The sequence below is a fragment of the Octodon degus genome, unplaced genomic scaffold (assembly GCF_000260255.1).
Source record: "Octodon degus isolate 3935 unplaced genomic scaffold, OctDeg1.0 scaffold00071, whole genome shotgun sequence".
Lineage (NCBI taxonomy): Eukaryota > Metazoa > Chordata > Mammalia > Rodentia > Octodontidae > Octodon > Octodon degus.
The window spans coordinates 4,196,970-4,224,313 of record NW_004524647.1 but is presented as its reverse complement, the minus strand read 5'-3'; the positions used below and the strand labels follow the sequence as shown (position 1 = coordinate 4,224,313).

Sequence of the window (27,344 nt, the reverse complement as noted above, 5' to 3'; positions counted from 1 at the left end):
GAGAGAGAGAGAGAGAGAGAGAGAGAGAGAGAGAGAATGAATCCAAGGAATACTTTATTTCTGCTTAATCATCTCTTTTTCAAATTTCATTTCATGTCGTACTCATCAAAACTTAAATTACTGGGATTTTTTTTAAATGTGGTAAAATATGTGTAACCAAATCCACCATTCATGGTTTTCATGAGTTCACTTCTGTTAAGCACAGACACTACTATCCATGTCCAGAACTTTTCATTCCCAACTGAAATTCTGAGCTCATTCAACACTGCTTTCCTAGTCTCCCCATCGCAGAGTTCCTGATAACTCCAGTTCTCTTTCCTATTAATTTGACTACTCAGGTTACTAGGAATCATATAATCTTTGGCCTTTTATGACTATTTCACTCAGCATAATGTCCACAGGGTTCATCAATATGTCAGATTCCCAGCTTTTTAGATTCAATGTTCTGTTATCTGCAAGGACTACATTTTGTTTATCTGTTCCTGTATCAGTTAGATACCATTTATTTGCATTTCTTCTACCTTTTATTTTTTCCCATAATTTTATTGATAAACAAATAGTAATGAGACAGTTTCAAATCAAATCGGTAGGACAGTTTCAATAATTAGCACACTGCAAACATTCTTCTTAGTGGTTAATTGCTGTACAAGATGCAGACTTGATATCCTATTTACAAACACCATTAGAACAAATCATTCTATTCATTAAGAGAATGCAACTATATATCTATCCCAACCACATTGAATACACAGATACAGAATGGACATTCATCTGTATACTCTTTTTTTGTTAAGTTCCGTTATTTGAATATTATAGGTGTCTTCTACCTTTTAGATATTGTGAATAATGCTACTATGAAAATGAGTATACAAATATCTGCACAAAGTTTTTCCTTCATTTATTTTGACTATGTAGACAATCTGAATTGTGAGAATGTATGCTAATTGGGTTTAATTTTTTGAGAAATGCTGCATCAGTTTCTACAATATTATATTATTTTAGTTTCCCAATAATAATCCAGAAACTTTCAGGTCTTCACACTTTTGCCAACAGATTAATTTTTATCTTAATAAGTTCAAGGTAGTATCTCAGTACAATTTTGGTTTGTATTTCTTTAGTGGTTAGTTATGTTGAGCATCTCCCCATGTGCTCAGAGTCATTTGTGTATCTTCTTTGAATAGAGCTCTAGTCAAGGTCTTTGCCCACTTTGTAGTTGGCTTGTTTGGTTCTTGGTGTTGGATTATAGTATTACATTTACTAAATCAGCAAATTTAAAGGAAAAAGTAGTGGATTTTGTCATTTTTAAATTATATTTATTTACTAAGGAAGATTATTTTTCATGCTCCTATTGTCTTTTGTGAATTATCAATTTATGCTTTTTCCTATTCTAATAGTGTTCATCCATTTGAAGAGCTTTTAAAATTCTTTATTTATATTAAAATAATCTTTTATATTACAAACATTTTCTCAGATTGCAATTAGTTTTTTACTTTCATTGCACTTGCAACATAGATTTCTTTTCTTGTGTTATTAAATATCTCAAATAGATTTAGCTACCATTTTTTTCTTTTCATTCATATTTAGAAAAAGTCTTCCCATCCTGAGAGCAGAAAAATATTAATCCCTATTTTTCTCTCGATCTTTTTTTTTCTGTATTTAGGGCAGGGTCTACAGGGTCTACAGGGTCTCACCGTGTAGATCAGACACTTAGTGATTCTCTGGTTTTCAGCCTCTCAAGTACTGGGATTATAGGTATGCGCCACCATGTCCAGTCTCAATCACTGTCTCAGCACACCCCACAGGCAGGGCCAGCACAGCACGCTGGGGATCAAACTCTGGCCACTGCACTCTGCCTAAGCAGGCACTTTAGTCTGCTGAACTATCAGGCTGGCCCTCTAGATCTTAATTTATACTTTTATTTTTATCACTTAATCTATCTGGAATTTGTATCATTCTGAGGTATGAAAGATCTATTTTTTTCCAAATGATTAATAGGTAATTTTAAACCATGTGTTGAATTATTTATTCTTTTTCCACTGATTTAAAATGTTACATTTATTATGCAATAAATGGTAATATGTACTAGGTTCTCTTACATTCATCTGGTGTATTTTAATGACTTCTAACTATTTTTAGATTTAGTACTATACTTTTGCATTGCTATTATATTTTAATTACTGTAGCTTTGATAATTAATAATACAAATACCTTTCTGGAAATTTTATCTGCATATCCATCTGAGCTTGCCTTTTTGCTTTTCTATCAAATGATAAAAAATAATATTTTAGTGAAAACATTTATGAAGAAGCATCCAAATCCTTTTTTCTAGCTTTTTGAAAGATACGCACTGCACGGTAGCTACCTGAAGTCATCCTACTCTGCAAATCTGTTCAGTTACACAACAAAACCCCTCATTCATATCTGGCAATGACAGTATTTATTTGTTAGTTTGCTTGAGACAGCATAAATCTTAAACTCACTTTGTAGCACAGCCTGACCTCGAACTGAGGGTGATACTCCTGCCTCAGCCTCCCATATGCTGGTAGTAAAAGCAGATGTCACCACCTCCAGTCCTGACAATAATTTATTTCATTAATGATGGCTGAGTCTGGTGGTGCCCACCTGTAATCCCAGCACCCTGGGAGACTGAAGCAGTTCCAGCCCACCCTGGACAACTTAACCAATAAGCAATACCCTGTCTCAAAATTTTACAAAATAAATACATAAATAAATATAGCTGGATATGTAGTACAATACAAAGTCCCTGGATTCAATCCCTAGTACACTATCTTTTTTATTTTTTATTTGTTATATAAAATAAAATATGTATTATGTTTATAACTTTCATACAATTGACTACCTAGAGAGCAGTAAAGATTGTTGTGCATGTCATATATACACATATCAAAAAGTCTCACTGAGGTCTGGCCAAATAACTGAGCAGATTAAAGCGCCTGCAAGCAGGCACAGGGGCCTGCTGTGCCAGCCCCACCCCCCAAGGCATGCTAAAATGGCAATTGAGACTGTGGTGGCGCATACCCATAATCCTCGCTCTTAGGAGGCTGTAAACAGGCGGATCACTACAAGTCCGATCTAGTAGTAAGACCCTGAGTACCCTGTAGACCCTTCCCTAATATTCAAGAAAAGGAAAAAAAAAGGGTCTCGTTGAATTAGAAAACAAAATGAAGGATCAAGAACAGTAGTCTGAAACCTACTCATAGGATTTTAGGATTTCACTAATAACAAGAAGTATAAAATTTCAGACCACAGCAGTGTTGAAAACAGAAGAATGATAAATACAAGAGCACATAATTTCACATTAAAAACAGTAAAAGCTGCATAAGCAAAATCCAAACCTAAGCATTAATACAAAAAAAAAAAAAAGAAAAAGATTCAAAATCAAGAAGCAGATCAGAGGCCAAATGACGATCTATCAATTAAATACCTATTTTAAAGAAATATCTAGAACATAACAGAAAAAGTGATATTTACCAATAAGATTTCCTAGTTTTCTCACATACTTCTCTAGAATTGGAGTAGAGTTTATCATTTAACATTGGGAATGTGATTTAAATGACTTTTTCTTTAAAATAATTACAGAATTTGAGAACAATGTACACACATGCTTATTTTATAGACATATTTCAAAACTAAGATGTATAGTATAGAATACCTTTCCTTTTTTTTTTTTTTTTTTTTTGGAGTACATGATTTCTCTAATTTCCCCATATTCAAATTGATAAGGACTTTGGCAGCATCTACACTGAATTCTAATCTTGCAGAAAATTTATTTCTAGGTCAAGCCATAAAAGCAGGACAGTGCATTATTTACAATTTGTGAAAACAATTGTGCTCCTGAGGCACAAATCATAGAACTATTAAAATTACCAGCTGGACAAAACTTTGAAGATAAACTGATCAATTGATAGATGTAGTCTTGTACAACATATTGTTGCATTTTGCTTCCTAATACACTCTGCCAGTCTATTTCTTTTAGTTGGTGAATTGAGTCCATTTACATTGATGGTTATAATTGAGATGTATTGACTTATGTTTGACATGTCATTTACCTGCTGTTGTTTATCTTTTTTTCTCCTGTGTTTAATTGTTTTCTCTATTTGGTGGGTTCTTTCCATTCTCATTCATGAAGTTGTGGTCATTTTGATCCCTCTCTAGAAATCTTTTAGTAGTCTGTGTAGGGTTGGCTTTGTCGTCATGAAATTCTTTAGTTGTTTGTTGTGTCATGGCAGTATTTCACTTCTCCACTAAACTTGAAAGAGAGTTTTGCAGGGTATACCAGTCTGGGTTGGAATTTGTTTTCTTGCAAGACTTGCAGTACTTTGCTCCCTGCTCTTCTTGATTTGATGGTTTGTGAAGAGAAATCTGCCATTATTTTCATGGGTTTTCCTTTAAATGTGATCTGTTTCTTTCCTTTAGCGGCTTTTAGTATACTATTCCTTGCTGAATATCTGAAATCTTGATTATTATATGTCTGGGTGTATTTTTAACTGGGTTGATATTATTTGGAGTTCTGTGTGCTTTGGTTACCTGAATATCAGATTGTTTCCCCTTGTTTGGGAAGTTTTTGCTATTACTTCTGTCCATATTCTTTTTATATCATTTGTATTGACTCCTTTCTCATTAATGCCTATTAGTCTTATGTTGTTCATCTTTGCATCATCTTGCAGATGTTGAATTATTTTTTCCTGCATCCTAGTTGTTAAGAGATCTTTTCTTACCTTTTCTTTTGCTGCAATGGTGTATTCAAGATCTGAAAATCTATTTTAACTTTCATTCAAACTGTTTTGCCAGCTTGTAATTGAGGTTTTCGTTTCCTGTATCTCTTTGAATCTGCTTCATGCATTCTTTCTTTCCTATATTGCTCATTTAAGGATTCCATCATTTGTCTATTCTCCTTCACTTTTTTATCAATGGGTTCTTTAGAAGCACTTAGTAATTCTTTCATTACAGTTATCATTTCTTTTTTTAACTTCAGAAATTATTTCTCATTTCCTCTATACTTTTCTGCAGTTGTTTCTTTACTTCAGATGCTATTGTTTCAGAGATTTCAGGTATGTGATTTCCAGTTTCTCCTATGCTAGTGTCTTCTGCATTTGTTATGGGTGGGCTCAGGGCCTGAGCATGCATTTTGCCCTTTCTCTTTGTCATTTTGTATAGCACTGTCTTCTGATCTTTGGTGTAGAGCTTTGGTAGAGTTATTACTTTAGCACTAGGTTCGGATCTACCAAGTTCAAACTTGTCCAGGTGGGTGTGACTTGGGTCCGGATGCTGTGCTCCACTTCTTCCTGCTGCAACCCTTGGAAGTGAACCTGCTGTGCCACTCTGGCTCCTGGGTTAGGTGGGTGGGTCTTGCCTCCAGTCTCTCTGCAGTGAACTCCCCTTCAGGGTTCCACACCATGCCTGTTTGATGGAAGAAGTTCACCATACATGCCTAGCCTGAGTGCTGGCTGGAATGAGGACCCGGTGGGCAGGCAGGTGATCCCACACACACACACCAGCGCTCAGCGTTGGCTCAAATGAAGATCTGGTGGGCTGGTGGATGGTTACGTGCGCACGCGCGCACACGCGCACACACACACACACACACACACACACACACAGACGGAGAGGGGGGCTGGGAGCTGGCCAGAATCCCTAGCACACAATTGAAAGAAGAATGATAGATATTTTAACAGATAGGTGTTTATAGATGATAGCTGGCACAGAAGGAAATTATTTTTATATTACTTTTATAATGCAAAATCTTTTAAATTCCATTTATTATTCATCAACAGATACACCAAAAAAGATGTAAAAATGGCCAATAAATATATAAAAAGATGCTCACCATCATCTCATTGGAGAAATGCAAATTAAACTACTATGACTTAGCAATTTAAGTTTGGCTGTTACAAAAAAGGCAAAAGGAAACAAACATTGGTAAAGGAGTAACAGGGAACCCAAAAACTGTACACTGTTGGTGGGAATGTAGAAGGGTGCAGTCATGGTGGGAAGCAGTATGAGGGTCCTGAGGAGATAAAGAACAGAAGTGCCGCAGGACCCTGCCGTCACTCTTCTGTGCATGTATCCAGAAGGACAGGCATCACTATCTTGTGTTGCTATCTGCACTCCCTGTGCACTTGCAGCATAGCCAAAGTATGGAAACAACCAGTGTACCCACTGACAGATGAATGGATAAAAAGATACAATCAAAGTATCCATTGATGGATGAACAATTATAGAGACTGTGGTGGGGGAAAATAGATAGATAGATTGATAGATAGATAGATAGATAGATAGATAGATAGATAGACAGACAGATAGATGTGGGATATTGCATACAAAATGGAATATACTATATGAAATGTAATATTCTGTACAATGGAATACTATTCAGCATTTAAAAAGTATATCTACCATTTGTGACACAGTGCTGGTGCTGAGTGCCTCCAGCCACAATGGAATCCACTGTAAGTGCATACTGTGGCCTGAGGATGATGTGTTGCACTGCAAATTCTACTTCAAGACAAATCCATTTCTGGCTAAATCATTCTGTTAAGATCCCCTTCTACACAAATCTTGAACTGTCTACACATGTTCACATTTAAACTGTGATGGTCCTTCTTTAAAGAGGAATAATGCTCCTATCTTACTAGGATTTCTTTCAGGAATGGACATGTAGTTGTTTCAATTACTTTTTGGCAAACACTAAAGTAATCATGTGATTGTTTTCTGTCCTTTGGCCTCTTCATCTGATGGATTATATTAATAGATATCCTAATAATAAACTTTCATTACATTCCTGGAACAAGTCCTACTTGGCCATAGGGATTTTCTTTTAATAAACTTCTAGGTTTTGGTTGTCAATATTTTATTATTTTTACATCTACATACATAAGGAAGATCATTTTATATTTGTCATTTTTGTGTTCTTGGTCAGATTTTATTTTTGATAACTTTTTTTTTTGGCGGAACCGGAGACTGAACTCAGGCCCTTGTGCTTGCCAGAGAAGCGCTTATCCTACTGAGCCATCTCTCCAGCCCAGATTTTATTTTTAAAGATACAGCAAGTTAGAAAAGTATTTGGGAATATGTCTATGAATTTCCACCCCCATAGAACCCAGAATTAATTTCTTCTTTCAATATTTAGGAGAGGGGAGGTAAGCTGCCCATAATATCCAACTCTAGAACCTATCATAAAATAAAAATTGAAGGAATTTTAAATCAAATTTATTGATTGTATGCTGCCAGAGAAGTGTCCATTTATATAAATCTTCATAACATCTCTGGAAAAGTTTTAGCTAGGCAGTCCTAGGATCTTCTTTCAGTCTGAACCAACTTAACACTCACAGGAATCCTACCAGCTTTATTCAGTGAACACCTCCTTTTGTAGCTCTATGATTTGTATAATATTGTCCCTCAGGTCTGGATTTAGAATTAGAGCATGAAACACCAGTTACAAATTACTACCTTGTAGAGAACAGGCACTTCTTGCCCTCCCCTAAGTCCCTTTTCCTCATTTGCTTTCCATTCCACTTCTCTTACTGTTCCTCCATTGCCTTAATAGCTACCTCTCCCTCTTCTATCCAAGCTCCAAAGACTGTCATCTTATTGTCAGTCCTCAGCTCTTCCTACTCTCCATGATCTCACTGGTCTTTCCTCACCTATACCTAACCTATTTATATTTGATCCACCTGCTATAACTTCAAAATCTGAATCCAATCTGAGCTCCTGTCTTCTGAGCCCTAGACCCATATATCCATCTGCCTTGGACAGTCTATCTTGATGCATACATCTTAAATTCATTCCATGTAAAATGAAACTCAGATGTCACCTGAGTTCCTCTAATGTGTTCTTTTCTTGTGTACTTATTCATAGGTTAACATTATCCATAGTCAGCAAAACCAGAAAACTAAAAGTCACCTATCATTGGTCCTGGGGAGGCCTAATCATAGCAATGTGAGGCAGCATATGGAGTGGAGACAGGATGTGTCATAGCTCCCAGAAGACGCATCCCTTATCTTAAAAGTCCCTTACAGCTGAAATTGTGTTGGCATGTGTTCTTTGCACCTCAGAAGCAACATGACCACAGAATGAAGGATTGAAGACAGACACAAGAGAAAGAATAAATTTGAAGAACCAAAGCCACTCAGAGTTGCCAGAAATGTCATTGCTTCTTTGTTCTGGGGACATCAGGGGAGTAAAAAGAGGAACTAGACCTCTGTGGGCCCTTGACAGGATCCCAAGTTTCCCTTCCCACACTCTCAATTATGTTGGAACAAGATAACTTGGCTCAGAAATTGGAACAGAATTCCATCCTACCTTCTTCCTAATCATGTCAATCAACACAAAAATTCAGTGCTGTGGGGCCCTTCTCCCAGGTTCATCTCCCTGCAGGTCTGCATATCTGCTAACCCACCCATACCCCCAATTCCCTCCTCCATCCCTTCTGGAGTTCACTCTTTAGCACAGTCTTATCTTCAGCTTCCCCTCTACAGTGTCTTTCACTTGTTTTCTTGGCACCTAGTCATTGCTCTGCAGTGCTTTCAACTGCTCATTTTTTTCTCCTTCAGATGTGCTGGTTGGTGAAGCAGATGTTCTGCTGTTCCAGAATATTATTCCCTTTCCCATAAAGCTAATAGATTTAAAATTTATGTATTCATCCCTTTTATCTATTGCTTTTCTCTGTAGTCATCTATCTAGCCCAACTAGGTCTTCCTGTCTCCAGGATGGTAAAGCCAGTCTCTTGCTAATTCATTCTGTCATTACTCCTGTCATAAGTAGGATCAAAAAATTGATCCTTATTACCAACACTCTGACTTCTGAGTCCTTAAACTTTTCTCTTCCTATTATTTGGTCTTTCTCCCCCATGTCAGCCACCCATTCCTGTGATCATTTCCAAGACTTTGCCTGCACCCTTTCCAAAATCTCCTTTTTAAAGCTTTCCACTCTGTGTCAATCACTTGATATCTTCCAAATAATTCTCATCAGCACTTCTACTCTAATCATATTTTCCCCACCAGAGTACAAAATTCGTTAAACCATAAGCTTACCCTCTGTGCACTGATCCTCATGCATTTAACATCTCAGATTCCACTTTTCCACCATTTAATTGGTGTCTCACAAATCTTCTCAATCCCCTTGCTCCTGTGTCCCTTTGTTCAGTGTCATCTAGAGAAATTCAATGCTTCCTAGAGCCAGTTTCCCACCAACTCTATTCTTCCACTTCTTTAGAAAGTAGAGAAGACAATATAGCATTATTTCATGTGAGGATAAAGCTATACAGAGGAGTACACATAGTAAGGGGTGGCATATTGTGTATGTGTCCCCCTCCAAATTGGTACATTCAAACTCTATCCTTGGAATGATGATGTTAGGATACGGGCCTTTAAAAACTATTGTCATGGGCCAGCCGGATAGCTCAGGAGATTAAAGCACTTGCTCAGGCAGACACAGGGACCTGGGTTTGATTGCTGGCATGCTGTGCTGGCCCTACTCCTGGGGCACACTGAGACAGCTGGTGCATGCCTGTAATCCCAGTGCTTGGGAGGCTGAAAGCAGGAGAATCACTATGAGTCGAATCTGTGTAGTGAGACCCTATAGACCCTGTATTAAATATATTTTTTTAATTCAGTAATGAGATGGAGCCCTCTCTCAGCTGTCTCCCATCTGAGCAGATAGCAAGAAAAATCCAAACAACCATGCAGCAAAAGTAGGAAGTAAGAGCAGGACTTATATGAAGATCTGAGGGCAGAAGATAGAAAGGCAGGCAAAGAGTCAGAGACAGAAACAAACTTACTTTATAAAAAGAGAAAAATGAAAAAAAAAAAAATTAAGCCCAGAAGAGTAAAAGTGAATCTAAGAACTAAATCTAAACTATTCAGCATGACAGATATTAATCACATCTAGCTAATTACTTGTAAGTTAAATCATTTAAATTAAAATTTCAATTCTTCAATTATACTAGCCATATTCTAAGTACTTGGTAAGATACTGTGTTAAAAGCCACCGATTATCAGACATTCCCAGCACTGTACAATATTCGGATGGGCCATGATGGTTAGAGCTTATGGATCATTATGGTTTATGTCTAGATGTCCCACTTAAGCCTCATGAAATCATAGGCAGGACCTTTGGAGAGTTACTGGATTATAAGGACGTTATAGATGACCTGCTGTTAGGAAGTGGGACATGGGTAGAAGAGACAGGTAACATGGGCAAGACAGAAAGGTGACTTTCCCTTTCTGGATGACTCTCTGCTTCCCAGCTGCCACAACGTGGGCAGCTTTCCCCTGCTGACCTTTTCACCATGACACTTCTGCCTAGAGTCAGGCAGCCATGCAAGGACTGAAACTCCTAACCATGAGCCAATGTTGTATGTTACAGGTCGGTACCAAAAGAAACGACAAGATGACCTGATGAATGTAGCTTCAGAGGTCTCACAGAGATTAGTCTCTCTCCAAGTGAGCCCAGAGCCTCAGAAGCATCTCATATTTATTGAGGGCTAAAGGCAGGCTAAGGAATGTGCATAATTACTTAAGTGAATACAAACTACTATCTCTATTGACTTCCACCTTTTGCCTAACACTAGGTCCACGCAAATGCTAGCTGATGACATCCCAAGCAAGGAATCAAAGAACAGGGCACCTTCAAGAGAAGATGCTATCTGCACGCTTTAATCCCAGCTTTCTGGGGCTGGGAGATGGCTCAATGGAATAAGCACTTCCCCAGCAAGCACAAGGGCCTGAGTGCAATCCCTGGTTCCACAAAAAAAAAAAAAAAAAAAAGGAAAAAAAAAAATCCCAGCTTTCTGGGAATTTACAAGTGACAGACAACATCTCTCCCTTGGGTCTGTCTATTGCTCCCTGCTCCCTTGGGACATTAGGCTTTTGTCTCATATCTATATTTCTATAAGCCAAAATCAACTTCGCTTTTAAATTGCAGGTGTAGAGTATTTTGAAAGTAAGGAGGCCAGTTAGAAAACAGTAATCATCTCACTTAAGAATTGTATTGAATAAATATTAGGGAAAGGCTTGGGGAGTGGTCTATTTTAAGATACAGTTTGGAGCAAAAGAACTTTAAAAGATTGTTTGAATATGGTGTATCGTGTGAAGGAGAGAGAAAACCCACAGGTGACTCTTGAATTCTTGAAGAGTTAACAGGAAGTGTCAAAAGGATTTTTCAATCAAAGCTTTTGTGAAACAGGAAGTCTTGTGCAAATGTGTGTTGGTAGTAGTCAAGGTAAGCTTTAAAACAATGGGGTATGGACTTAATCTTGTGGATAATATTACAAAGATAGAAGATATATAATTGGCCTGACTAAAATGTCATACTCAGAAGAAACAAATGAGAAACTTGGAGAGGTCAGTTGAAGGTCTTAAAAACTGAGCAGAGGGATCTAGATTTGAACGATAAGATAACAGTTGTCATTAATGTAGTGAAGTGAAAGATGGATTGGCCTGGCATGGAGAGCACTGAAAGTCAAAGAATTGAGCAACACAGTCTTTATTATAAAATATTACAGACAGAAAACAGGAACCAAGAGAAAAGGGCAGCTAGGAGAGGAATTTCAAAGAGAAATGTCAGTGTCTGATTCCCCTCGGGGAGCTGTCTTCTCAAAATCTGTGCAAGGGGCAGAGGTTGAGTTCTGCCCTTTGCACAGACAAGAGGATTCTTATTGGTTAGAGACTGTTCACTCAGAATGAATAGCCAGATTAATTTAATGGAGAATCCAAGATCAGAGCCTTGAACATGGAGACAGGAAAATCTCCAAAGTATAGGGTAAGAAGCAAGAGAGCAAAACATCTATGTTCACCATGGAAAAACTATGAATCAGGATGGAATAAAGTATGAAGTATCAAGAACTGAGATTGCTGATATCACTGCTTACTGAAGCTCTTCATCCATGTAAATTATCAGATGACTCATCATCAGGATTGGTCATCTGCATCATACAGCAGGAAGTTAGTGACAAAGGCCAGACTCAGTCAGTGGGAAGACCCTGACTTCTGGCTTCCGTAGCATAGACTGTCTCTTCATAAAGTTCAGCAAACACATAAGGGTGAAGTAGAAAGACCTTCAACTGGAATAATTTCCTTCAGCCAAGAGTCTTTTTGGCAAATGGTCTGGATCTCTACAGCATAAAAACCTCTCTGGTAGTGATTTTGACAGAAGTTTGTTTATCCCTTCCCTAATAAATCTTCTCTAAAAATTCAGTCAAAGACCTCATTTTGGAGACCAATACATTTAATGAAGGTCTGATTTAATTTATTTTACTCCATTTTTAAGCAGAGTTTGAGTCAACATTTGATCAAGTAGTACGTATATGACTTAAATATACATGAAAAACTTGTGTATTAGATTGTTCACAGAATCAGATTTTCCTGATGATTTTTATTAAGAAATTTGAGATGAAGTCTTTTGGAAAAAATAAGGTAGCATTGAAAATGTGAGAATAAAAGCACTATGGTACAAATGCAATAGTCTTTTAAGTTAAAATTATGTGAGAAACTCAGAGTATACATAAATGAAAGATGAAGATAAAAGATGGATAACAGGAAATAGGGAGATAGAAGTATTGTCAAAACTGTAGGAACCAATAGTTAAAGGGAATGAGTTAACAGAAAAAGAGAAGAAATGAGAAAGATTTAAAATATGTTATATGCATACCAATTCCCACAAGGAATCAAATCATTGTGTCCTACAAACATGTACTAATAAAAAAAAATATTGAAACTGATTTCCTGATAACACATTATTACTATTAAGTAAATTGCTACATTTTTCCAGGAACATTTTCCTCGAACTCTTTATTTTGAGGGAAATTATGTCATTCCACTTCAAAGAAGTACAGGAAAACTTTGTCAGGCAAGGATGCTTCAGGAAAGTTCCTTCCTGATGAAACAGGACACATACATGTCCCAAGCCTTTTCCTGCTGAGAATTTCACTTGTAAGTCTTTCTGTAATCTAATTTTTCTTTCCCTGCTTTCAAAAGCAGAGCATTCCAAACATGAATTTTGTTCACATATAATAACAGAGTTGCCAGTGCTTTGTAGATTTCAAAGCAATCTTACTGTTATATACCATCCTTGCCCTCACTCCTCAGGACCACATTTTGAATACCAGTGGTTGCACTTTGCATGCACACATCAGTTTGAACCCTTGTGCTAATGAGTCCATGCTTCTGTGTTCTCCAAGTTCTTGTGTCTAATTCTACATCTTCCAGAGACTGTACCTTTCCCACATCTACTCTGAAACTTCTTCTTCTTTTTTTTTATCTATTTTTGGCAGAACCAGGGATTGAACTCAGGCCCTTGTGCTTGCCAGAAAAGTGCTTATTCTACTGAGCCATCTCCCCCGCCCTCTACTCTGAAACTTCTGACTTGCTTCTGCTCATTTGGTTTTGCATTGGAAAATAAGTCATCCAACTAGGTCGAATTTCCTGTTCTTGAGGAGTGAACTCACTGGGCCACCAGAAAAGTAAACACAGGCATTTTGTCTTTTGTAGTTTTTCTCTTTTATTTTCATTTTCTGTTTAATGACGCATCTAGTAGTTCATCAGACTTCTTATTTTCCACTTCTTGTTTTTGGCTGTTTCCTGTAAGTCATTTTGTCAGGTGCTGTGCTCCACATAGGTTTGATTTTTCTTAAATCTTTTTAAAAGACAAAGTTGGCCAACCCCCAAATTTGGTATTTATTTGCTTAATTAATACATTTTTCCTAGATGTTTAATTTGCTTATTTCCTAGATGTTTAATTTTACTGATGATCATTCTCAATGAACCTGACCCTGTAAATAACAATGAAAAATAAATCTCCAAATATAAGGTTTCACTATTGTCAACTTCTGCTGAGTAGATTTTTTAAACTGCTATATTAAATTCTAATTCTTATACTTAGGTGTATACACTAGAGAGAAAAATTATCAAAAAATATTCTAATTACTTGATAACTTATTTTTTAAATAAATAAGTTACATGAAATTTTAAAAAAAGAGTAAAGGAAAAGAATATAATATATAGGATCTGGGGAGATAGTTCAGTGGTCTAAGCACCTGCTTGGCAAGTGCAATGGACCTGGGTTCAATCCCTGGTACCACATGCCGTGCCAGCCCTGGGGGCACCAACCAAGCCACCAAAACTGGGCATGGTGACACTTGCCTGTAACCTCAGTACTGGGGAGGCTGGTACAGGAGGATTACTAAGAGTCTGAACTGTGTAGTGAGACCCTGTACCAAATGAATAAAAGATTTAAAGAAGAAGAAAGAAGATAAGGAGAAGGAGGAAGAATCTAGTTTACAAAATTAAAACAGGCTGCTTATGCTTCTTCCCCTAAGTACAAGAACATGATGTGTAATCACAAGGCCTCATGGCAGACCACAGCTCAACCCACCAAACCTTTAATAGGCAGATTTTAATCACTATAAGCTATGATTTCATGGATTCTATGAGATTGTTTCAGAAAGCAATATACATTGTTTCATGGGTTATTTGTTAGTTTGTTCTTGTGGTTAAAGTAATTTGGGCAAAGTTTCTTTCATAAGTTGCCTATTTGGTAAGTTCTGCACATAGTGAGCAGAAAAAGCAAACTTCACACTCAGTTTGTAGTAAATCATGATGTTAATGATAACAGATATTTTAAACACATTACAGGAGCCAAGAGCAAAATACCAAGAGCAAAATTTGGCTTTCTATGGGGACTCTTCCTGGCTCTTAATCGAACCCTCACTTTCCAGTTTGTCCACAGCCTGGTTAGACAGCTGCACCAAAAGCCTGGATCTTGCTATCTGAGCCCTTGCACCTGGTTTCAGACTCAAGACAGCACCTGTGAGACAGAAGGAGGTTCGAAAGGAGAGCAACAGCTCTGACCTTGTCTCTCACTATTCAGACTAAAGTGCTATCTGCCAGCTCAGGAGCTTTGTAATAAAATTATTCTAGTGTCATTTATGAAGATACGATGAAAAACAAAGAAAAAAAGAAGGAATAGAAAGAAAACAGGTCCCCTTAATCATATAGGTTAGAGCCTGAGGCAGCCTTTTTCTGGCATATGGGGTGAGGGACTTGACTAAGTATGGAGTTTAGATTTTTAATATCTTACACCTCACCATAAAATGAGGTCACCAAATGCAGAGCCTGAGGTGCTGCATATATAATTTATTGATGGTCTGTTCTCTGAAAAATCCTACAGGGAGGAAGGGAGGTCAGCTGAACAAAAAATGTCTCACTTCAGTCTCACATTGAGTGGATTTTGCAGTGGAACTCTAGAGCTGAATGTATACCATAGAGTTGTCCCTGCTTTAAGGCAGTGAGACAGGAGTAGGCAGGGAAGAGTTTGGTCCTATGGCTTTGTGTTTGTTAGGCAAGCACTCTAAAGCTAAGTTACATCCTCACTCCTTTTTTATTTACTGACTTATTTATTAAACTTTGAGATAGGATCTCATTAAATGGTGTAGTCTGGCCACAGACACAGTCCTCCTGCCTCAGCTTCCCAAGTAACTGGCCTTGCAGGCATAAGCGTCTGCACCTGGCCATCACATAGGTTTTCTTTCTTTTTTTTTTTAAAGAGAATAATAATAAAAAATACAGAATTTCAAAATAAGGTGACATTAATATTGGTTGGTTGTTGTATTGTGTATTATTATCTTCAAAGTCATACAAGATATGAGCAAGCAAAATTGATTTTAAAATTAAGCATTAACTATTCCTTTCAATAAACCAAAAGGAATTAGTAATACAATTATCTTCCTTTTTTTCTCTCTCTCATCCCAGTTATTCTTTCCTTTTGAGCAGTTCTTTTCACTTTCTCACTATCTGTTGTACCTTCTGGATTTTATTTACTTTCTGTTTCTTACACTAGGGAGACAATATAATGTTTACATATGTAGGTCTAATTTATTTCACTTATGAGTATGGTTTCTAGGTACATCCATTTACCTATAAAAGCCTTGGGTTTATCTTTGTTTATAGCTGAGTAATAGTCCATGTATAAAGATACTACCACATCTTTTTTATGCATTCCTCAGTTGATGGTATTTGGGTTGTCCCCAAAATTTATTTATGACAGATTATACTTCTATAAACTTGGATGCACACATATTGCTGTGGTATTATGTCTTCAATTCTTCTGTGAAATACCCAAAAGTGAGTTACTGGATAGAGTGGGAACTCAAATCCTAGGTTTTCTCAGGAATCTCTACACTGATTTCCACAATGGTTGCACCAGTCTATGCTTCCAACAACAGTGAGAAAGTGTTCATTTTTCCCCACAGCCTCACCACATTTGTTACTGGTTAATTTCTTCACAACAGCCATTGTTTCTGGGGTGAGGACTCTGTATTGGTTCATCCTTGGCCAGAGAGAGAAAAGAGGGGGAAGAATAGATAACCTCTCTGAGGGTCAGTTCCTGTAGTTAAAGGCAACTCTAAAAAAAAAAAAAAACAGGGATCTGTTAGCCAAAGCAGGAGAGGGACAAGAGCAAGAGCCAGGAGAGGATCTGCACCAGTGCCCACAACTCACCTCTACTGTAAGAAGTTCCTGCCTCTTCTGGCTGTGGCTAAGGCAGAGCTCTAAAAGTTAGAACTTTGTTGGTTTATTTCTAAAGTGTACTTCAAAAGTAAATTGGTAAACACCTGAGGAAAAGCTCTTAGGGCCACTGGCTCAGCAATTGCATTTGAGCCCTGCCATGCCACTGAGTCACACAGCAGAAACAGTAGATCTTTGGGAGACCCACCACCTCCAAAAGCATGTGGAGCAGGAGAATGGAGCATGGCATGACCGCTTCTGGCCAACTGACACAATTGCAGTGACTGGAGGACAGAAGGCTAATCTGCTCTGTTTCTTATATATCTAATTTGATTTATAAAAAACCCATAAATGTGGGCTCTTGGAAATAACTAAGTTGATTTGGAAGCATTCATGTTTTCAAACCAGCTTTCCTTAAGTCATGGACAAACCAAAGCTCACACTTGGAGTTTGCCAGGATGACGTCTGTGGGTTTGGAGATCTCTGTCCAACCAATGTCAGCTCTGTGCTGCAAACAACTCCTTGTAATAGGGAGGCACAATTGCTCAAGTGCTTTTGAAAACAAAACACAAGTTGGGGGATGGATGAGAGAGTGAAAAGGATTAATGTGCTTATGAGGTACTGAAGTAGTTTTTAGGCCTACAAGTGTTAACCAGTGAATAACAGTGACTCCCCTCTGAATGCTTTTCTGTTCCATACAGACCCAGAAGCAAACTCTTCACTTTCATTGGCTCATCCCCTGCAAGGACGGCAGTTTCCTAAAGAGACTCATGATAACAGCTAATAAGTTTCAAATTCAAATCATTTGACTACAAAACATAGGCCACCATACTCCAGATCTAGTTAGATGATAAGGTATGTGGATATGCAAGAAACAATATAAGAGCAACATACATAGGAATAGCTGCTCATCTACTATCAGGACTCTATGCTATACAACAATTTAAGAGTATAAATGGATTACTCTGAATCCTATTTCATTACTGTATAATGTGGAAGAGAGATGGGAGAATCACAGATAATTCCGGGACTTTAAGATTAAGACTGACGCTGAGAAAGTTGAGTTCTTCTCCCAAATGATAAAATACATACTACAATCCAAAGTCACAGTACAGACCATATATACTTGTAGGTTAAGCTACTAAGCCTTATAATGACCTTCAAAAATGCCATGATACAGTTTAATTTTCAAACAGAAGCGTGCACCTAAATCTGCTAAAAATCCTATTAGACCATAGATTTCTGGATCTGATCTGCAGACTCTGATCCAGTAGATCTTCACTAGGGCCCAAGATTTTGCAGTTTTGAAATGTTCGTGGTGGTGATGATGTGATCAATACAGAAACCACACTACAAGAGCCATCACTGTAAGAGCCATCCTCAGCCATCAGAGTAGTAGTATGTACTCGGGATGAAGTGGCACGCATTCTGCTAATTGACTGTTTTGCAGTAATTACATACAGGTGTTTTCCTGACCCAACCAGGTCTCCAGACAGTCTCTCGACATGTAAGGGTTCTGGCTATAGGCTCTATAACCCCACAAAAATTCCTTGACAGATGGCTATAATTCATTCAGCTGGCAGAGAGGTAAGTACCAGGACCATGCTGGGTTGGCCTGGACTTCCATGCCCTATGCTCCCTTTCTTGGCTTCAGATTTGATTAAGGAAGGCAAAGAAAGTCAACTTCCTATAAGGAGGCTCAGAATAGCGTATAAAACTCAATGCCACATTTTGCATTCTTTTTTAAATACTAGGGAGTCAAATCTTTGAACTGTTCCTATTCCTATACCTCCTGTCTACACATTTTGGAGTCATATTCACTTGTAGACACCAGTTTCTACCCTTTGTGGAATTGTCAGAGCAGAAGGTCATGAAAAGGTAGAGAACCTCCTAGCCCTGCATATCCTTGGCAGGGATTTCCCATCCCAGTACAAACATTGCCCACCCACATGATAATCCTGCCTTTTCTAGCATACTTCTAGAAGTTTTTTTATGTTCAGAAACATGCACATTCCTTTAAAAAAAATAGTCACTGATAAAAGTCCATAAGTTGCTTTGGTTCCAAAACCTTACAGAAAGCTACTTTAAAGAGACCTAGATAAAAAATAGCATGTGTGTCAAGTTGCAGCTATAGTTAGAAATACTACAGGGAACCTAAGGAAGCCTGAACCAGCTGCTTTACAAACTTCGGTAGATGTAATGCTAAGAGATCTGCAGCCCTGAACAGGCTGAGGATTCCCCAGACGCCACCCTCAGGCACCTGCAAACTTGTTTCCTTCCTGTCTACTGGAAAGAGAGAAATACGGATTCTTCAGTGAATTGAATAAAAGCACACAGAGCCACCTACATAATGTGCCAGGCCCAGGCACAAGGAATAGAGGCTCTTTGTTCAAATATTTTTAAGAATTTGAAGAATTTTGAAGAATTTGAAGAATTTGAAAACCAAATCCAGAGCTCATTAAAGTTCAGGGCACAGCCCTGCAGCATGATCCCTGTGTATCTTAAAGCAGAGTCTGCCTGTCAGCTTTCCCATCTCAGCACTCAGAGCTCCATTGCAAAAGAAACTCTCTCTGCTTCCTTACCTGGCCATGCCATGTCTTCATCCTGAAATATGAACAAACAACTCAAAGTGTGCACAAACCAAAAAATTAACCCAGAGAAGTGAGAGAGAGAGTGCAGGGATCAGGACTAACTTCAAACCCTTTCATCAGTATCTTCAGAGAGATTCAAGTACTATGATCGTATAAAAAAAAGTTTTTAAACAAAAGGGACAATTGATGCCTATACAATGGTTTTTAAAAATAAGATTTCTAATTAATTTTTCACATGTCAATTAAAAAATAAGTTAATACATATTGATTTGCAAAGAAATATAAGGTCTCACAGGGTATGGTGGCTCATACCTGTCATCCCAGCGCTGGAGAGGCTGAAAACAAGAGGATCACTATGAGTCTAAGCTGCATAGTGAGACCCTGTACCAAATACATAGAAAAGAAAATAAATACAGGGCCTCAAAAATAGAAAAAGCAAATCTGAAAATAAGTGAAGTGGAAGATAGAGTAGGGAATCTTCCCAAAATGCTGCAGAGAACAGGTAATTTATATAAAGAAAGGTCTAGAGATAATGAAAATAGATGAAGGTCAAGCAGTCAGATCCACTAGGAGAAAATGACTAAAATGAAGATGAAAAGATAATTGAAAAGAAAATCTTTTAAAAACAAGAATAAGAAAACAGAAGAAAATTGCATTTATGTGTTCAAATTAAGTGGACTCAACAAATACTGAGCAGGAGGTGCACCTGGTGGGAATTGCCGCCCCAGCTGAATCAGGCCCACATCCGATTTGAGATCAGGTGGGATTTGGAACCGTGAAGATGCGGAAGGAAACCCCAACTTCCCAGTGACACGGTGGCCCGCGAATGGAACCCTCCTCCTAATGCGCCCGCCTATATGGAGTGGCAGTGGGAGGCGGCACGATATCCGTCTGATGGTCGCCTCTGCCGGGGCCTCCAGCCTTAGTGGTCGCTGCTGGGCCGGCTCCCTCTGGCTTTTCAAAGACCCACGTGCTGCTCCCAGAGAAGGCTTCTGCTCCGCTGGAGTCCAGAGGGAGGCCAGAGTGGCCGACCTCACGCGGGTGGGGGACAGAGGTATCCTAGTGGCTTCTGATTCAGGTGTGGTTGAATTGTGGGAGTTGGATGAGAATGAGATACCTGTCAGCAAGTTCTGCAAGCTTGGGCACGATGACATTGGGTCTACAGTTGCTGTCCTCAGCTCTGGCACACAAGCTGTTGGAGTAGCAAAGACTTTTACATCAAGATTTGGGACTTTGCTCAGCAGATGGTACTAAACTCATACCAAGCTCATGCAGGGCAGGTGACTTGTGCTGCTGCCTCTCCCCACAAGGACTCCACGTTTCTTTCATGCAATAAGGACAATAGAATTTTCCTCTGGGATACCCGATGTCCTAAGCCAGCATCACAGATGGGCTGTGGTGCCCCTGGCTACCTTCCTACCTCCCTGGCTTGGCATCCTCAGCAGAGCAAAATCTTTATCTTTGGTGATGAGAACAGTGTGGTGTCCCTTGTGGATACCAAGCACTTGAGCTGTGCCCTCAGCTCAGCTGTGCACACCCAGTGTGTCACCAGACTGCTCTTCTCCCTGCACAACATTCCCTTCCTGGCCTCCCTCAGTGAAGACTGCTCCCTGGCTGTGCTGGACTCGAGCCTTTCAGAGGTGTTTAGAAGCAGAGCCCATAGAGACTTTGTGAGAGATACCACTTGGTCCCCACTCAACCACTCCCTACTTAGCAAGGGGGCTGGGACCATCAGGTCATCTACCATGTCCTGCCCATAGACTCCATCCCAGACCGCAGACCTCAGAGTACTGCTAGGTAGACTGTATGTAAGAAAAAGACAAATCCCCATGAGATTCACTCCTTTGCCCATGTCTCGGTTTGTGAGACAACAGAGTTGTGTAGTGTGTTGATACACTATGTCTGTAAAGTTAATAGGGATTGTATTTCAGCCTGAGGGAAGCTAGATTCTGGGATACTGTGGTTGCAGCAAGGAAAACCTTTCTAGAAAATGGATATATATGAGTGAATTTGTAGAACCATAGCTTTTTGAGGGAAGGGTTAAAACCATCCTCTTTTCCCAAGTACTTCACCCTTCCCCCCCACCAGAAAAAAAGACACAGTATTCTGCTTTTCAAGTACTTGTTTGTGGGGAATTAGCTAAACTTTTGGAGGCAGATTTTATGCTATTCATAGAGATAGGAGCAATCTACTTTACAGAGCTTAATCCACAATTACAGGGAGTAATTCCATGCCCAAGAATCCACCCGGGCTCCTTTGGAGAGGAGGCAAGACATACTCAGCCAAGTTCTGCACAATGCCGTGCCATTATGCTGACTCAGAGGTCTGGCTGGCACTCAAAGGACACCTGCTCCGCGGCCACCACGGTGCTGTATGTAGGAGATGAGTGGGTTTTTTTCTGTCATACGGGGAAGCTAGAGATGATGGAGAGTGTAAGGGCATTTCAGCAGAGCTAGAAAGCTGACATGGACTGTTAGACAGAAATTTTCATCACTTTTCCCACCCAAAACCAGCCTGGAGTTTTCCCTGCTTCTACACTCTTAACTGGATATAGGAAGTCTAAGTGCTGTATTGTGGGCTCTTCTAGAATTTTTCATCCTAGAATTTTCCCATCAGGAAAAACATGAGATACTGGTTGGCAAAATAAAGTTTGTATGTTAAAAAATAGAAAATAATAAATACTGAGCAATAAAAATAAAATAGAAGTGCCAAACAGAAAAAAGAAAAATGTAAAAATGATACATGGAAAATGAAAAAGGAAAGTAAAAGGACTGTGTATACACAGAAGAATTAAGTAATGTTTGTAAACTACAAGGGTAGAAGAAAATCCCTAAATGTTTCCCAAAATTAAAAAGCAAATGACTTTCTTATAATGAGAGTCAGAGAAGCAGCAGACTGATAGTCCAAGTCATGGATGCCATGGTTTCAGATTCTAAGAAAAAAAACATATTCAACCTGCAATCCAGGGTCATCTCATGTGGATGACTCTGAAAAAAGTCAGTAGATCTCTCTCACAGTAATATAAAGACAAACTAAACTCTGGGAAAAAGTATTCAGACACCACCAGTATATTTAAAATATAACTCCTTAATCTGAAACCAAAGAAACTATTATTTCCTTGCTGTCAGAAACAAGGAGACAGTACCCTACAAAAGGAAAAACAGGGCTGAGGAGTTAGCTTGGCAGTCTAAGCGCCTGCCTGACAAGTGCAAGGACCCAGGTTCAATCCCCGGTGCCACATGTCATGCTGGCCCTGGGACACTGCGCTCACTGAGCTGGCCACCAAAACTGGGGGTGGTGGCACATGCCTGTAATCCCAGTGCTAGTGAGGCTGACACAGAAGGATCACTAGAGTCTGAGCTGTGTAGTGAGACCCTGTACCAAATAAATAGCAAATTTAAAAAATTGGGTGGGGGGTACCAGGGATTGAACTCAGGACCTTGAGCTTGCCATGCAGGTGTTTATGCCACTGTTGTATGTCCCCAGCCCTCTATTCTCTACTGATACAGAATTAACTGGAGCTCCTAATTATCAAGATGATTCCTGTTCAACTGAAATTATTTCATCAAAAGGGATCATCAAAAATCTGTAGCAACTTCCCCAAGGAACTGTAAATCATGAGTCCACATAAGGTGAGAAATGAGACAAAGAACACTACTGCCTGTTTTATTCAGCATTGTCCTAGGACTCCTAAGTTAGCAAAAATAATCAGGACAGATATTAGAAGCAGAGGTAAAATTATCATTATTAGCAACTTACGGGAAAGTCTATTTCAAATTCTCATTTGACATTTTTATGACTAATTAGACAATTTAGTATGCTATGAGCTCAAAATGCAAACTCAATTAATTTTGGTATACCAACAATAACTGTGACTCATGTAAGTGTATTTTTGACAAGAAATATGGTGGTCCAGTGTGACAACACATGCAAACAATGATTGATGGGACTTCAAACACCACTACTACCGTCTGAACTCATGCACAAGGCTCACTCATTAGCTGATGGGCTGTGGGGGAGTGACTGGGTCAGGAGGGCTCTGACGTCACCAAGTGGAGGCTGTGTCTGGTTTGCCTTCCTCCAGGCCTTCTCGCCTGCATTGCTCCTGGCTGCCTTAAGGTGACCATCTTTTCCATACCATGCCTTTCTACTCTATTTCTGGCTTGCCGCCCTGCCAATCATAGACTAAAGCCTCCAAATCCATGAGCCACAACTCATCTCTCCCCCTTTAAATTGTTTATATCGGTTATTTTGTCACAGTGATAGAAATCTAAATAACAAACATTTTGGGAAGGCAAATTTATAAAGTAAATGCAAACATCCGATATTTTTAGATGATAACACTCAATATTAAAAAGATGTTAATCCACCATAAGTAAATATGTAAACTGTAGTTGATTCTAATCTTATAACAATAAAACTTTTATTAAAATGAAAATTAGTAAGCCTATTCCACTATCTTTTTGTGGAAATCAATGAAAGATTATTGAAATCTTCAAGGGGTTATTGTGAAAACTACCTGAGATAGTACATAATGTACTGGCATAGTGTTCAGCCCATAAAAGACCATAAATATTATTTTAATTGTACTATTAATAAATGTACCTGCATATGAATATATGTATGATAACATTCACTGTAACAGTGCTTATAATAAAATAATTAGGACAGCTCTAAATTCCTATCAATATTATAGTGATTAAGTGTAATAAACAGAAAAATATTAATAAAATGTGTATGTAAAATGCTCATAATCTGACATAAATACAGCAAGTCACAGGATAAAATTATACACTCAACTATATAAAAAATACATGAATAATATATTTCGTTAACAAATTCTCAGAAATTGTCCTAGAATCACACATACCAAACTAGCATTGATTTTTGTTTTTGTGTACAAATTGGTGATGCTGTTATTTCCTTTATTCATTACACACACACTTATATGATCTGAATTGCTTATTTTAAAAACTGAAATAGGAAAGGATAGATAGTGTTTTAAAGTTCTAGGGCTGGGGAGTTACCCTGGTGGTCTAACTAAGCACCCACCTGTCAAGCACAAGGATCCAGGTACCACATGCTGTGCCAGCTCAGGAATCCCAGGAGCACCATGGTGGTGCACACCTATAATCCCAGCACTGGGGAGGCTGACAGAGTAGGATCATTATGAGTCCAAATTGCATAGCAAGACCCAGTATCAATAAAAAATAATATAAGAAATAAATAAAGTTCTCGTTGGGCTCCAAGAAGAAACTAGTGCCAGCAAAACAGCTCACAGGAATCACTTCTTTTATGCCTTTGTCCACAGTTTCAAACCCCAACCTTCCTCCCTCTTGGCTCCTAGAGTCCTGGTACATTTAACTGTGACTACCCTAGTGAGGGTACTGCTCCACACAGATAACCAGTGCAGAGAGAATCATCAGATCGCCAACTCATGGGGGACCTCAGTGGAGGAGCACCTCATATAAGCTGTCACCCAGTGTCACCCTTGCCTAGATCGAGAGCCAGCCCCGCCACTTCCAGCTTATCTCCACTGATCCGGAAGCCTGCTATGCTGCTTACTGGGCCAGCTTCTTAGTCCCTTAACTTTCTTCTGTGTTCTCTGAAAACTTCAGAGACAACCAAGCTCTCTTGTTCCCTCATGTTCTGAGAACCTGCACAGTTCCTCTGCCTGGCGACTCATTGAGGCAGGTACTTCCCAGAAGGCACAGTTCCCATAGCCCTCTCCACAGAGTCTAGTGCACCTTATACTTCTCGTGTCATAAGGTGAAGAGTCCCCTTGCTGCCCAAGTGGCCTCTAGGCTGCTGCTCCATCTTCAGATGTAGACCTGCTTGCTCGTCAAAGGCTTGTCATGGTCTGCCCTTGCCTTCCTATCAGCCTCATAGCTAGCTAGTTCCTAAACCACAACCACACTCAACAACTGTGAACTACATAAACTCCCTGTCCTTCCATTCTGCTCTGTCTTCCTTCTCACCCAAGAACTGTCGCATTTTTCCTCTACTTTCCACCTCTACTGGCACAGTCCACACAGTACTATAAACTACTGTGATCTATGTTTGCAAAGCCTTCTTTCTCAACCCTTCTTTCTACTTGGTATGTCAAGTTAACATTTTGCTTACGTCATCTCAAACACAGATAGATGTTTACCCACAAGAATTGACTGAGATGGGCTGTGGGAACAAGTCTTGAAAGGAACCGAGAAAAACAAATGAGTGAACAGAAGGAGATGCTGACCAGTGGCACAGTCCCAGCAAATGCCTCAGGCAACTGATGGGAAACTCTCATATCCCCATCCAAGTCACTCAGAGTTGTTTCTGATTGTTATCCTTCTTACTCCTTCTCTTCTGCCTCCTCCTCCGGACTTCTTTATTCTTTTCTCCCGACCTCATAGTGGGGAACTTACTTGGGATTGGGCCCAGTATGAGCTATGTGTCTACCTCCTTTTATAATTTGTTTGTCTTTAAAGAGACAAGGTCGGAATATAGTATGCTTTATTTTTTTCCCATAATTTTATTGAGAAACAAATAGCAATGAGACAGTTTCAAACCAAATTGGTAGGACAGTTTCAATAATTAACACATTGCATACATTCTTCCTAGTGGTTAATTGCTGTACAAGATGTAAACATGATATCCTATTTATAAACACTATTAGAACAAATTGGAAAAAAAAGTGTACTTAAGAAAAAGATTCCTGGGCAACTGCAGAGAACATCAGAGTTGAGAGGAAAATAGCAAGCAATGTGGCAAAAGCTATTAGGGCTGGGACATGATTTCTGGTAAAATAAAGTCTATAGAAGTGGGAAAAAAAGAAACAAAAAACAAATAGAATTGGAAAATATAAAAACACAATATGAGAAAATCTGGATGATATGACTAATCATTATTGATAGACAAATTAATAGCATTAACTCTTTTATTGGAAAAGAGGAAAAATATCCAATGAATAATCAAGTTTCCCATCTCAAGAAAATAGAACAAGAAAGCCACTAGAAATAAATCAGTAGCAATTATATATTAATGGTAAATGTAGAAATCATCATAATTAAAAATGAAACAATATGAAAAGCAAAGGTGCATTAATCTATTCTTCAAAAAAGACAGTAAAGTTGTTAAATACTTATCAAGATTGAAAAATAAAAACAGGAAATGTTGCCAAAAATTAATGCCAGGAATATAATATGGTATATGATGATGGATGCTATAGCAACTAAAAGAATAATAAATGAATAACTCAAACAAAAAAAAATAAAAGAAACATTCTGGAAAGCTAAACCAGAAACTCATGAGATTAGTTTACTTGTGGAGAGTTAGTAGAATCAGAACGGCAAAACAAGAGACTGAAATGGGTAGTAAAGATTACAGAGAAGCGACATCCTTGTAATATTGCTTCTGTACACAGCTCGAGCTCTTACACTATCATAATGTTTCACTATCCAAAATATATAATTAAAGCCAATCAGCACAATAGTCAAGGAAGACCCAAATGGAATATAAGTAATAAAACATAAGCCTCACTGTATTACCAATAACAGTGACACCAGAGGGCATAACAAATGAAAACAGTTAAGCAACCTGAAATGTTGTACACAACTACTGTACTTTAGTTAGTAAACCTGGATCTGCTTTAATAATTCAGAAATGATGTGTGTACAAAGGTTAAATAACTGGAAAATGAAAGCCAGTTCTGAATATCACTGTCCAGTGAAAGGAACCAGACAGGGTTTCTTAGAGAAATGCTAATTCCAGGAAGCCTGAGGCAGAGAGCACAATGGCTTCAAATATCTTCTGTGCCAGGTGAAGAAAGGCTCACAGAAGGATGGTGTTGTGTCTAACGAGAAGAGGAGCCAACTTAGAGGATTTCCAAATGCCCAAATCTAGGGCAGCTTGAGCAATAAAATAATTTTACTAAAAGAAAAAAAAGAGAGAGAGGGTCTCCCTCAGGATGGGTTCAAATTTGTGATCCTTTTGCTCAGCCTCCCAGGCTCCTGGAATTAATAGTCATGCTACACCATACCTGGCCATGGGCACATCTTTTTCCACTAACCTTGATGAGTTATAAAATCATTGTTCTGTCCAGACCAAGGATCACCAAACCACAGCCTATAAGCCAAATCTAACTCACTGTTCTTCTTTTTTTAATAAATCAAATTTTATACCACAGTCATGCTCATTAATTTACATATTATCTATGGTCTTTTTCATGCTGTAAGTCAGAATTAAATAGCTG

At 38.6% G+C, this 27,344-nt stretch overlaps 1 protein-coding gene and 1 pseudogene across 1 annotated transcript in view; both read left to right on the top strand.

The window, feature by feature from the left end:
* Positions 1-27,344, top strand: part of Stac (SH3 and cysteine rich domain) — a 198,793-nt gene that overhangs the window by 9,214 nt on the left and 162,235 nt on the right. The gene's annotated exons all lie outside the window — the stretch shown is intronic.
* LOC111817815 lies at positions 10,070-20,912 on the top strand (annotated as a pseudogene).